Below are 10,867 nucleotides of genomic sequence, written 5' to 3'. Positions count from 1 at the left end.
ATGCAACTCATAAACAATGTCTACAGGCCTCAGGTTCCAAAGTAAAGAAATTTAGAGCACAGGAAATGCAAACTGCAAAAAGCCATCCAATTCCAGTGCACGTGAGAAAAAAAATGACACAGATGAATATCAGATGCAGTCTGAATGCATTGTTCAGTATTCATCTCTATTACACGTTGTGTACAGTGATCACTGGAAAGGCAAGTAGAAGCATAACACTGACCTGGTCAGGATGACTGCTTTAAAATATATGACTTAAAGTGTTTTTAAATTATTATTATGTATGGGATTGATGGTTCTTATCATTTAATATCACGCTCCTTTCTGTTTTTCTTGCAATGTATTTCTATAAATTATGTCTTCCCTGGGGACCTTTCTCCACAATATATTTCATAATTGCCTTGTATAATATGAAATAAATACTCAAATAGTCATGGAATTTATTTAAAATATACTTAAAATGGGCACTTCAAGTTAATACAGCCATCCTAAAGGAAGTCATAAAATATGAATAAATTTAAAAAGAGGTAGAAGGGGTTAATCTGAAATTGCCTTGAAAGTGCGGAAGTGGAAGGAAAAACCTTCAAGAATCAAATTTAACCTTTCAGTAATAAAAGAAACATTAGGAAGAAACTTGAAGAAAGCAACAAGATCCATGTATATCCATGTTTTCAGATATAATCTTATTTCCCTTCTGCCCCGTGCAATCTTAACAGCAGCATCTCCACAAATATTAAGCACAATGTAGCCACTGAGAGAAAGGATGAAGTTGTGACTATCCAGAGTGGAGATAGGCTATGCCTTTTTTCAATTGAAAAGAACACCTGCAAACAAACAAGCAAACCAAAGAAAGGCAGCTTTTCACCCAGGGCAGAAGCCAACCTGTTGGCAGGAAAGACAAAGAGTGGCGAAGAGAACTCTTTAGATAACACAAACAGACATAAGGTCTCTGAAGTACCATGGTAACAGGGTTTCCCACAACCCCAAGTGAAAACACACAATGCTAACAGAGATCACAAAGAGCTGCATGTCCAAGGTGTGTCTTCTCTCTCATGCTTACAACAACAAACTTCTCTTCTGACTTTAAACTAGCAGGAGTGCTGTCATGTTCTATTCGCAGTTTGGTCAATAGTACTCTGTGTAGCTTCACCTTAGGAAGCTCAATCCTTAGATGGCTTGAGTGTACATGGGAATTGCATGACAGAGATTTGGCCAATGTAATTGTCTCCCACTATGTACACATTAATTTTTAAATTACTTTGTTTTCCATTAATTCTATTCATACTGTGGTAAAAGCATGTTTTTGAAAACATACCTATTTTGTTTCACCAATAACTCATCTCAGAAGAAGGAACCATGATAAAAAATATCTTCCTTATAAAATAGGATTAACCAATACTGATGGGCAAAGGTACTTTTTTCTATAACTTTTACTGGTGAACATGTTGGTCTTTTTCTTTCCTATGTATTTCCCCTTTCTTTCTTTCCTTCCCCCACCATTGTCTCTATCTCGATCTTTCTTGTTTTCTATTTTCTGTTGTTTCTCTATTTGTATATTGCTTTATAATCCTGGCCATTCTATAATTTAGTGTGTAGACCAAGATGTCCTTGAATTTGCGGAAATCCTCCTGCCTCTGCCTCCTGTATGCTGGGATTATAAGTGCATGTCACCATAACTGATGGAAAGTCTTGTTTCTATAAGATATTGTACTACACAATAAAAAGTATTCATCTTAGAACAAATACAGTGACTAACAGAAAAAATTACCAAGGGAAAAATGCCAGATTAATTTGAAAATAAAAAATTAGACTTTCTGTTTTCCACCGGTGTCTTTCCACTGGGTCTATAAAATCTGAATGACCTAATAATAGGAGGAGCATAAATCTTACTGTACAAACTTTCTTAGTTAACAAAGCTTGCACATTCTATAAGGAACTGGATGTGAACTTAGAGGTGTTTAGTTAGTGGCCCTTTTAGATATAGTGTAAATTTCATGATGCTTTGAACTCCTGCTATTTAGTCACTTTTTTTGCTCATGTCAACTTTCTTTATACATATATTCTTTGAAGTCCTTATGCTTTTGTCATATATATATATATATATACATATATGTGTATATATATCATATAAATCAAACACATATATATGATATATATATATCCTTAAAATTCAACTAAGTCAGTTCTTTTACTTGCCATTTAGCTGTGTATTAAGTTATCAAATTCACTCATTGAATAGTAAAATGTGTCGAGGAATACCGTGGATATTGTGGATTTAGCTACGATTCAAAACTAAGTTTATGGCAAGACAGGTGCCTTGGTGGTTAAGAGTGTTTACTGCTTTTACAGTGGACCTGGGTTCAGTTTACACACTGACATGGTGGCTCACAGCAGATTGTTGCTGTAGTTCTAAGAGATCCAGTAATCTAATATTCTCGCCTATCCTTCAGGGGTACCAGGAAAAGACATGTGTACATGCACTTATGCAGACAAAACCTTCATGCATATAAAAGAAAAACATGTAAATTTTTTTGTTTTTACAGAGAAAAATAAAGGTTTCTGTCACATTAAGTTTATTCTTTAAAGAAAGAAATAGGTGGGGAGCAGCACAGACATTAAGGGCAACATTGAATAAATGGGACCTCCTGAAACTGAGTAGCTTCTGTAAAGCAAAGGACACTGTCACTAAGACAAAAAGGCAACCCACTGACTGGGAGAAGATCTTCACCAACCCTGCAACAGACAAAGGTCTGATCACCAAAATATATAAAGAACTCAAGAAACTAAACTTTAAAATGCTAATGAACCCAATAAAAAAATGGGGCACTGATCTGAACAGAGAATTCTCAACAGAAGAAATTCAAATGGCCAAAAGACACCTAAGGTCATGCTCAACCTCCTTAGCGATAAGGGAAATGCAAATTAAAACAACTTTGAGATACCATCTTACACCTGTCAGAATGGCTAAAATCAAAAACACCAATGATAGCCTTTGCTGGAGAGGTTGTGGAGAAAGAGGCACACTCATTCATTGCTGGTGGGAATGCAAACTTGTGCAACCACTTTGGAAATCAGTGTGGCGATTTCTCAGGAAATTAGGGATCAACCTACCCCAAGATCCAGTAATACCACTATTGGGAATATACCCAAGAGATGCCACATCAAATGACAAAAGTATCTGTTCAACTATGTTCATAGCAGCATTGTTTGTAATAGCCAAAACCTGGAAACAACCTAGATGCCCTTCAATGGAGGAATGGATGAAGAAAGTGTGGAATATATACATATTAGAGTACTACTCAGCAGTAAAAAACAATGACTTCTCGAATTTTGCGTGCAAATGGATGGAAATAGAAAACACTATCCTGAGTGAGGTATCCCAGACCCAAAAAGAGGAACATGGGATGTACTCACTCATAATCGGTTTCTAGCCATAAGTAAAAGACATTAAGCATATAATGTGCGATCCTATAGAAGTTAAATAAGAAAGTGAACCCAAAGAAAATCATATAGTCATCCGCATGGAGAGGGGGAAGTAGACAAGATTGCAGGGCAAAAAATGGGAACTTGCGGGTGAGGTGGCATGGGGCAAAGGGGAAATGGGATGAGAAATATGAGAAGGGGAGGATGGGAGGAGCTCGGGGGATTGGGATGGTTGGGATATAGGAAGGATGGATACGGGAGCAGCGAAGTATATATCCTATCTAAGGGAGCCATCTTAGGGTTGGCAAGAGACTTGACTCTAGAGGGGTTCGCAGGTGTCCAGGAATATGTCCCCAGCTGGTACCTTGGGCAACTAAGGAGAGGGAACCTGAAATGACCCTATCCTATACTGATGAATATCTTGCATATCACCTTAGAACCTTCATCTGGTGATGGATCAAGGTAGAGACAGAGTCTCAATTTGGAGCAACGGTCTGAGCTCTTAAGGTCCAAATGAGGAGCAGAAGGAGGGAGAACAAGAGCAAAAAATCAGGACCACGAGGGATGCACCCACCCACTGTGACAGTGGAACTGATTTATTAGGAGCCCACCAAGGCCAGCTGGTCTGGGACTGAATAAGCATGGGTTGATTCCGGACTCTCTGAGCATGGCGGTCAACGAAGACTGATGAGAAGCCAAGGACAATGGCACTAGGTTTCAATCCTAATACATGAACTGGCTTTGTGGGAGCTTAGCCTGTTTAGAAGCTCACCTTCCTGGACGTAGATAGAAGACCTTCGTCTTCCCGCAGGGCAGAGAATTTGGACTGCTCTTCAGTATCGAGAGGGAGGGGGAATGGTGTGGGGGGAGGAGAAGAGGAGTGGGGATAGGGGGAGGGGAGTGGGGGGAGGGGGCAATATTTGGGAGGAGGGGAGGGAAATGGGAAACGGGGAGCAGGTGGAAATTTTAATTAAAAAAGAATAAAAAATAAAAAAAAAAAAAAAAAAAAAAAAAAAATGTTCTAAGTAGAAAATAAAAGTATCATTAAGAGTGTAAAAAAAAAAAAAAAAAAAAAAAAAAAAAAAAAAAAAAAAAAAAAAAGAAAGAAATAGGTGATAAAGAAATCAGTGAAAGTGTGGACAGAGAAGAAAACTTGGAGAGGAAATATGTGTAGGGAAGCAGGGGGCAGAGGGAGTGCCAGGATCAAGGACTGGGAGGAGAGGCTCTTCACAGCGCCATTATCAATGACAATTCCTAAGAGAAAAGGTGAGCAATAACCAATGGCCACAAAAAGACAGACTATCTGAAAGCCTTTCTGTGCCCTGTCACTGCAATGGTGACACATGGATTGGCGGCTATCGTATGAGTTTGTGTTAAGTGCAGGTTCCTGGGCCTGATGTCACCCAGGCAGGAGTGTGCTTTCTGGCAGAGTCCCTGGGAATTCATATGCCCTATGGTATTGAGAATCACAAACTGCATAAGTCCTAGGAGAGAGAAATGAACTTTCAGGAACTTCGGCATTTCTAGAAATGATAGACCACAACAAAAGATCCTGGCTACACAGGGAGAAAAAGAGGGCTTCAGATAAGCATCTGAAAGAGAAGGCTACAGATAATTTACATGTCACCCTTTCACCCCGGACCATGCAGAACTTGCTTTGGTTTATAGTCTTTACCCAGAATGCCCCTGGTACTTCTATCAAAACAGAAAAAGAAAAAATTGAAGACATGTTATATTATAATTTCCTTACTTTTCCTAAGTCTTGCTGTTGTAGCCACTAATGTTTCTAATCTAACATTAATCTGCTTTATCTTCTTTCCAACTATGGCTTAATGTTAACAAGTACACATTCTCATTGTAAAAATGCTGTCCAATGTTGTGTAACTAAGCTTCTTTTTTTTCCCCATTAAATCTCTGCACCTGCAATGTTTAAAAGTCTGGCTATATTGATTGTCTCTACTATCTATACCTCAGAGTGTGCTAGTTACATACAATATCTCCCCTTTCATTGTCTTATTAATTTTACTCCGTGTGTATGTAGGGGGTGTATGTATGTGTGTACATGTGAGTGCAGGTGTGTATATCCCAGCAGAGGCAAGGGATCAATATCTGGGGTCTTTTCTCTTTAGTTCCTCCCCTTGTTTTTTAAACAGGGTCCTTCATTGAACCTAGAGATATGCTCTCAGCACAGGGTTTTATGCATACACTATCAGAAACAGATCTCTGTATGAGTCCTAGGGAAACTGACTCATATGATAACTTTATCCACTGGTAGATCACCCTCAGCCCTCCATAAGTCAGTGTGTGTGTAGGGGAAGACAGACAAAGGGACGGAGACAGAGTGAGATGTGTATGTGTGTAAGTGTGCATGCCTGATCAAGCTCATGTGCCACTATACGTGCGTTGTCTGAGGACAAACTTGGGTGATGGTCCTTGTCTTTCCATTTCATTTGGGATGAGATCTATTCCCTGATGCATAAGCCAGGTTCGCTGGTCAATGGGACTTCTGGGGAGACTCTGTTAGCCTCCCATGTCCCATAGGGCATTGGAATTGCAGGCACTAATATGCATCCGGTCCATAAGTGGGTTCTTAACACAGATTTTTCTAATTTACATAACTAGAGATTTTGCTCACAAAGCCATCAATCCTGCCTTTTAATTATCTTAAATGTTAAGAGAGACGCAGAGAGAGGGAGGATCATCAGGTAAAAGCACCTACTGCTTTTACAGAGGACACTAACTCTATTCCCAACACCCACGACATAAGGCAGGTCACAGCTGCCTGTCACTATTGCTTCAGAGAGCACCTGCATGCATGCATGCATACCTCTACACAGACTCACAGATTTACACAATTAAATGCAAATTTAAGATATTTATAAATGGAGATTGGTATATAACTTCTATCTTATGGGATGGGTCTGAGAATCCTATAAAGGAAATCTTGTGAAAGTTTTACTCCAGCCCTTGGCCCATATTCAACACTTGACGTACAACAAGGTGAATTTTGTAAGTCATGACACATGAATTATATGGGACAGATCTGTCATGTCAGCCTTCCTAGTGGGAAGGGCTACACATGGAATTCAGCGTCTTCCCATGGAAACATGGACCTAAACTCAGTGCACTATTTCTTTGGGCCACACGCTCTAGGGTTGAGAATCTTTCCAGATAAGTCAGGAGTAAGTGGCACTACGTAATCAGTGGTCTTAGTGTCAACCAATCACAGGGCTGAGAGGCTGCTTTATTCTATGTGTTCTTAGATATGATATGTCAGGAAGGCAATGCTCCTAGACTGGCACAACGAGTTCAACAAAACCCTCCTCGAGTTGGGAGTAGGTGATGGTTGAGGAGCAACACAATCTTCCTGCTTCCTAACACGGGTGGGAGAGTTGAATTTGACCTGAGCTCTGTTCTATGAAGGATTGAAATTTAATAGGGTACTGTATACAATCTTTTTGTCGTTAAATACTGTAACCCCATCTCTTTAGAATAGGAATCAGTAATTGAGCACAACAGTCATCTCGTTGTTAAATATCATAACCAAACATGTAAATGTACCTACCTACATCTCCACTTGGCTACACACAGCACCTTAGCATTCCTGTGGCTTATTTAGGAAAAGGCACTTTTCTGAAAGACACCACATCAAGTTTGCTCCATCTCTGAAGAACACATCCTATTAAAAGCCAAGTGCCTGTCTGAGGCACTGAGAGAGACGACCACCATGTAACTAGACTTCTGTAAGTGCCGAAGTGTAGTCTAACTCCTCAGACTCACAGTAAGCATCTTCAAGTAAGAATTTGACCTTCTTGCTCTGTCTTTAAATTAAGGATTATCACTAGAAAGTTAGAACTTAAGAAAGTGACATGAGGTCATTCTTTCTCTATTTTTCCTTTCCTTTCTTCTCTTTTCTTTTTTCGAACTTGTACTTTAAAAGACCCAAGTACAATTGCAAACCTACACAATCCTTGGGGCTGGTAAGCTCTTCAAGCTGCCATCCAGACTCAGTTCTAAGAGCTCCCTTCACAGCATGGACTGAGATTTAAACTTCACTGTTATTTCATGGTTTCTCTAAAAGAAAAAAGTTAAAGACAGGGAGGTGAAAAAAAAGCACTCACTTCATGGCAGAGTCCTTTAATGCTACTGCCGTGAACACTGTTGTCAAAGATCTGCAGACAGGCGATAAAAGAGTGGGACCAAAATAATCAGAGAACTGTGAAGTCGGGAAATTGAAGCTTCCCCGAGTTTCGTGTCTTCTGCTTAACCAGGTGCTGAGTCCAGTCATGGAGACCGAGAGCTGTTTATTTCATTGAATGTTTACTGCTAAAAAGATGCTGAAATTAAAGACATTGAGGGGTCGCAGCATTTGTGTTTGCAGGGCTGGAGACAGAGGGCTCGGCAGATAAGAGGATGTACTCTCCCTTGCAAGAGGATCTGACTTTGTCTCCCGGCATCCCTATCTGGTGGTTCACAACCATCTGTAACTCTAACTTTAGAGGATACCAATGGTTTTGGCCTCTGCTGGCACATGCATTCATGTCCAAACACAAACACCAAGAGACACAAAAACACTTTATAATAATAAAAATAAAATAATAAAAACTTGGCTTTACATTTTTAATTTTAGGATTTGTTTTGTTTTTAGAGCATGTATGACGTCAGATTAAGTGTAGTTGCTAATACAACAAAACAAGCAAACAAGAAAGCAAAACGAAAATGTTGTTTTTTGGAGAAATAATTTATAGTCTGTGACAATTATAATATTCTGTGATCTTTCTTGGCTTCCTTATGGTTAGGAATAAAAGGACTGGTACATGTTCAGAGTTTGGCTTAACATGAAATTTATATGCATTAATTTTTACATTGGGGATAGCAAGAAAGGCCAATGTCCTTCACACATTCATTCTTTGAAATGAATTGGTCAATTATTAATACTAAAAACACCTCTTAACACAGTTCTTTCTTCAGGAATTATATGGCTGCCTATCATACTTCTGGAAAATCCAAAATGTATGTTTTAATTTAGATATAATAAAAGTGAGTTTGTCTTTGAATCCTCTTATTACCGTTTTCCATATTTTTGCAATCCATTTTTTATTCACTCCTTCAGTTCTACAAGGCCCGAAAAAACAATCTGGCATCATTATAAGTTCCATGTGAGTTAATGAGGGCTTAAATTTTCCAAGGTGTGTTTGCATTTTGAAAAGGAATGCAATCATAAAAATGGGAAACAGGTTATAAAAATACCCAATATTAAATAATCATTGGGCACCAGCCAGTGTTCTTATATGGAAAGAAAGAAGTTAGCAAAATAATCTTCTAGACTGCCCCTAGAACCAATATTTTTAAGCCTAAAGACCCTTGCAACTAGGTGGGAGGGCTAATTAGTATCCTCAGAATTATTTGACAGGGGCTAATCATACCATTAGTATCACTATAATAGTCTATAACAAATCAAATATTTTCTGAGTATTGGTGAGTATAGATAAACTAAACACCTGAAATGAATGGTAGAAACTATAATTAAGAATTCAAGATGAATAAATAAGGGATGCCAAAAGACTAATTGTACCAAATTACATTGACATTAATGATCACAATTATCATAATGACAATATAGATAAAGCATATGGAACTATGAAGCTCTCTCTATATATGTTTATGCCAGTATCATTAAGAGATTTCCTGAAGATCCAAGAATGGTTTACCAGAGTCCCCTGTTATTTACATTGGCATTGTCTCCTCAAATGTTCACAAGTTAAGAACTTGATATCTAAGGCAAATATTCAAAAGGAGGGTTTGGCATAATTAGATCTGGAGGGCTGTCAACTAATCAATGAGAAAATTTACTCTATTCATGGGTTAAATTCATTTAAGTGTGTAGTTTTTGAGATGAATGAACCGAGGAATTGGAGATTAATTGGGGTAGTACTGGCATTTCATGGTCTTTTAGGAATATTTTTTATTCCTAGTGTTTGGACTATTCTCTCTCCTCTCTCTCTCTCTCTCTCTCTCTCTCTCTCTCTCTCTCTCTCTCTCTCTCTCTCTCTCTCTCCTCATTGAAGTAAGTATACTTTGTCTTTCGTACCTCCTCCTATGTTATTGGCCAGAAATAAAAAAAAACAGTTTACTGTGGACCAAATCCTTTGAAGGCACAACCAAAAAACTCTATTCCACTTTTGAAATAATTTATGTCAGGTATTTGATCCCTATGAAGAAAAGACTTTCAAGCACATCAGCCTAATCCAACTGCCTTGGCAGATATAATTTCATTGTTTTATCTTTTCTCTCTAAGTAACCTATAACACACCACTAACCCCAATATAATTCTGTCTTGAAATTTCTCCTTTCATAACTTAATTTACTAATAGTTTAACTATAGGGAGGTTTTCCTTACTGTTGCTTTCTACTTTTTTCTATTCAAACAAGGCAGGGTCTTATTTAACTCAGACTGTTCTTGAATTCAGTATGTAACTGAGGATGACCTTGCGTTCCTCATCCTCCTGCCCCTACCTCCTAACAAATGAGACCATAGGTATAAACCTTTGTGGCAGGAATGTTTTATATTTTACTAAAATAATAAAACCACAAGCTGTATGTCTGACTTCTTTCATTATTGTCTGAGATTACAAAATGTCTTGGACTGGATAATTTACAAACAGAAAATGTCTTTCTTATAGTGGGAGGCTGGGAAATCCAAAATCTAGGAGCTGGCACATAGACTATCAACAAGAACCCACTCCTCACAAACTAGATCTTATAGTTTTGTTCTTATGTGATAAAATTACACAAAGCCGTCCTCACGTCTTTATTACAAGAGTGTTAACTCACTTGATGGATTCTCTGCCTTCACAAAAGTTTTGTTAACTGTATTTATTAAAGATCTGCCCTCATGACTTACTACTTCCTACCACTTTAGGAATCAATCTTCAGCATGAAGTTGGGGAAAACAGAAACATCTAGACCATGATAGCAATAAAACCATGACTTTGAGCATTACACAAAGATTTTGTTTCTGTGGGCACAGCAGGTCCAAAATTTCAACTCAAATTGCAAGTTCCACAAGCTTTAATTGTTTTTGTTTTGATTTATTTTGTTTTGATTTTCAAGACAGGGTTTCTCTGTAACTTTGGAACCTGTCCTGGAACTAGTTCTTATAGACCAGGCTGGACTTGAACTCACAGAGATCCGCCTGCTTCTGCCTCTCAAGTGCTAAAATTGAAGGTGTGCATTACCACCACCCGAATTGCAAGCTTTAAATTGTAAATAGTCTTTATTTCATTCAGGAACTCTGTATGATTTCCTTTCAAGGTGAATCTATGTTGTCAGATTTCTGTTTTCTTCTTATTGCCACACATTAACTTCCTTATACTTTCAAAACATTGGGGTGACCCCAAAATAACATAAATTCTTATAGGGGACTAAAGAAATAGAAATGCTG

The sequence above is a fragment of the Chionomys nivalis genome, chromosome 15, assembly GCF_950005125.1.
Source record: "Chionomys nivalis chromosome 15, mChiNiv1.1, whole genome shotgun sequence".
NCBI classification, from domain to species: Eukaryota; Metazoa; Chordata; class Mammalia; order Rodentia; family Cricetidae; genus Chionomys; species Chionomys nivalis.
Note: the sequence above shows the minus strand (reverse complement) of the source record.